We start from the raw sequence: 3,806 nt of genomic DNA on the forward strand, positions 1-3,806 counted from the left end.
GCGCCCGGCCCTGTTTTCTTTTTTAATGACAAAAAACCACAATTACTTTTGCAACAGTCTAATACAAACAATCCAGTTATGTGATATAAGCTGGGCACAGAGTGACAAAAATTGCATGTTCTTAATGTAATAATTTTAAACATGTTTCGGTATGATGGCATGCTTATATATGCATATTCAGGTGCCTCTTATTTCCTTGTACATGTCTATGTCTGAATAATTTATATGCTGAATCGACCTCCAAATACAGTGAGTTAGTGGTCCATATAAACAAATGAAATAATAATTCAATTCACAAACTGCAAGACTCTAAGTTATCATTTAGTTTGTGTTATGCTTTTTGAGGTTACTCTACTATTTTCCTAGTTGTTGGCATAATTGAATTCCTGCAGCCATCCACATTTGTTTTAATTGTAACATACATAAATTTGTCATGGAAAAAGTTTTCTATGTATGACTCTCAGAAGAGCGCTTTTCACATCTTTATTCCTCAGACTCTAGATGAGTGGATTCAGCATTGGAATGACAATCGTATAGAATATAGATGCCACCTGTGCCTGGGTCAGCGATGATGTGTTATCAGGTTGCACATAGGTGAAAATCAGAGACCCATAAAAGATAGTTACACCCATGAGGTGGGATGTGCAGGTGGAGGCCTTCTGCCTGCCTGCTGCCAACTGGATCCTCAGGATGGCTCAGATGATGGCGATATAAGTGACTGCGATGATAAGGAGAGAGCTAAGAAGAGTGAATCCAGCTAAGACAAAGATCACCATTTCTGTGCCAAATGCATCTACACAGGACAGTGCTAAAAGAGCTGTGGTGTCACAAAAAAAATGATTGATGCTGGAATCACAGAACACCAAACTGCTTACCACACAGATGGATATCAGAGAGTTTGTGAAGCCTATCACATATGGCATTACCCCCAGCCAGTTGCACACTTTCTGGGACATGACTACTGAATACAATAAGTGATTGCAGATTGTTACATAGAGATCATAGGCCACCGATTCCAGAAGGAAACACTCACTACACACCAATCCAACAAAAATGTACATTTGAACAAAGCAGCCAACAAAGGAGATGGATCTCTGATTGGATTGGAAATTCACCAATGCCTTAGATGTTACAGTAGAGGAGTAAAATATGTCAATGAATGCTAAATTGCTCAGGAAAAAGTACATAGGGGTATGAAGCTGAGAATTCATTCTGATTAACATGATCAGTCCCAGGTTTCCCAAAACAGTGAATAGATAAACGAAGAGAAACATCAAGAAAAGACTGACTTGTAATTCAGGGTGATTTGCAAATCCAGAGGATGAAGACAGTCACCTCAGTGACATTGTTGCCAACCATTTATATCAACTCAGGCCTTTGACTTATCTGCTGAATAACAATGAGGAAAGTTAGAGAAGGATTCAAATCTAAAGGCCCTATAATCAAATTTGACTCAGACTCCAACCATGAAAGAGTTACAAATGGAAAGTAAAATTTAATGACTTGAAGTTAGTTAGAGATTTATGCATAATTTTTATTTTTTATAAAACTGAAAACTTACAGACATTAATACAGAAAAAAACTCAAGTTCACGATTGTGTAGACTAAAAAATACATGTCTGGAAAGATGTGTAGAAATTCCTCCTAAGATGTACCATTCTCTACCCCTGTCTGTCATTGGGTCTGGCAATTTATCTAATGAAATCAATTGTATCTAACAAATATAGCAAATTATCGAATGAAATTAATTGTATCTAATGAACATAGCAACTTATCTAATGAAATTAATTTGTATCTAATAAATATAGCAAGTTATCTAACAAAATGAATTGTATCTAATGAATAGAGCAATTTATCTAATAAAAAATTCAGTGAGATAAGACCAAATGAGGGCCTTCATCTATAACATAGTTTAAATTCTTTCATGTATGTTTGTTCAAACAACACGATTGTTTCTAGATATAAAGCACATATTAATCTATGACGTCAGGTGCTAGCCAATTCATTGCTGAACAGCAGTTTTTAAGACAATGATATTAACGTTAAAAACAGTAAAACAAACCTGATTTGTTACATTTAAAAATAAGAATTAAATTATAAGCTGGGAACGCTAGAAACTAAAGAACTTTATTGCCTAATTAACTTAACATAAATATATGACAAATAAATGCATTTGAAACTAGCCCGCCATGCAAAGTTAAATAATCACCTTTGTTTAGACATTTAGCACTCTCTTTGAGTAACCAGGAGGACTTGATAATAATTATTATCAATAATAAAAATATAACATTATTCTTATTATATATCACATGTACTTAATCATTTAATGTGTTCCATGGTCACAGTGTTCCTATTTATCTATTCATTTACTTGACAAGCATTTATTCAATGAAGGCATTTTGTCTTGCCTGTCATGAAGGGCATTTTTCTTAAAGCCTAATGTAAGATGCAGACATGAAAAAAATAACAAGTTTTCCAATGTGAGAAACATGCAAACTATACTCACAGACAGACAGAGACACAAATTTTAGGAAAAAGAAGATGAGAAAATGAGATGTACCTGGGATTCAATCATCCAGAGGAAACATCCTATGTTTCAGCAATCTTTCACTTATTTTCAGGTTCATTATATTTACCTCATCTACAATGCTAAATATCAAATAACAAAAGTTGTTATTCAGCATAGAGCTCTATTTCCTGTATAATGGACCCTAAATGTTATGATGTTGATGAAAAAATGTTGATGGTTTTGATGATAGTATTGGTTATTGTATATATTACCTTCCATTGATAGGCTAGAAATAAGAGCCAAATTAACTTCTTGTTAACTTGTTTTTTATGCATATTCTTGAGAATTAAAAATTTATATTTTTTGCTCAAGCCTGGATTCTTATTTAGAATTGTTTTTGTCTTAGTGTATTTCTAAAGCAATCCCATAACAAAAGATTTTCTTTTGAAAGCTCATGTGTTAAGCAGTATTCTTATACCTGCAACTCTTCCTCAAACAAACTCACCTAATAAAAGGTTGTTCAATTAGCATCTTTGATCTCTTGAAATTCATATTTTAATCATACTCCAGGGTCTATTCTTAATTTGCCTGGGGTATATCTCTAATGGAAGTGTTAGGAAATATATATTCCTCATTTTTGCATTTTTCAGTTAAATGGCAGCAGATACATTGAAAAAATCAATTGATTTCGTTTTAAATATCATGTTATTTTCACGTTATTGGTAGATATATAGACGTGAAACATGTATGAAACATTAAATTATTATGAAACTAAAGGAGACATATGATGTTAGGGAATCTCAGATAACCACTGCATTTGTCTGTTTCCCAGATAACCGTCCCATGAAATGGAAGTAAGCTTTCCTACTCACTGATTCAATGCTGTTTACATGTGTTGAAATTATATTACCATCTACGTCAACAAACATTGATGTGTCTACTTTTAACTCAGGCATCCAATTATTTTTAATTGTGCTTAAAGGTATATACGTAATATCATTGTCTGATAATAAGTATGCCATCTAGGAAAATGAAGAAGAAACCTATGGTACAAATCAAACTCATGTTCTCCATTTAATGCTCAATTTATGAGTAAATACAATATTTCACACAATTGTATTCACATTATCTCTTGTGTTTGTTTGTTTCAAAGCAGCTTCCTAGCCTACACTACTGTGCAGATTCTGGTTTATTAGGTCTGATATTGACCCATAAAATTAAATTTTTCAAAATGCCCCACATTACATGGATTATACTTTGACAAACACTAGCTTGGAAGGATCTCACAGACTTGCCT

The 3,806-nt window shown here is 33.3% G+C and overlaps 1 pseudogene; it reads right to left on the reverse strand.

Moving 5' to 3' along the window:
- Positions 1–431: 431 nt before the first annotated feature.
- LOC129489974 (olfactory receptor 8I2-like) lies at positions 432–1,359 on the reverse strand (annotated as a pseudogene).
- Positions 1,360–3,806: the final 2,447 nt, after the last annotated feature.

This window comes from Symphalangus syndactylus, chromosome 1 (genome assembly GCF_028878055.3).
Source record: "Symphalangus syndactylus isolate Jambi chromosome 1, NHGRI_mSymSyn1-v2.1_pri, whole genome shotgun sequence".
NCBI classification, from domain to species: Eukaryota; Metazoa; Chordata; class Mammalia; order Primates; family Hylobatidae; genus Symphalangus; species Symphalangus syndactylus.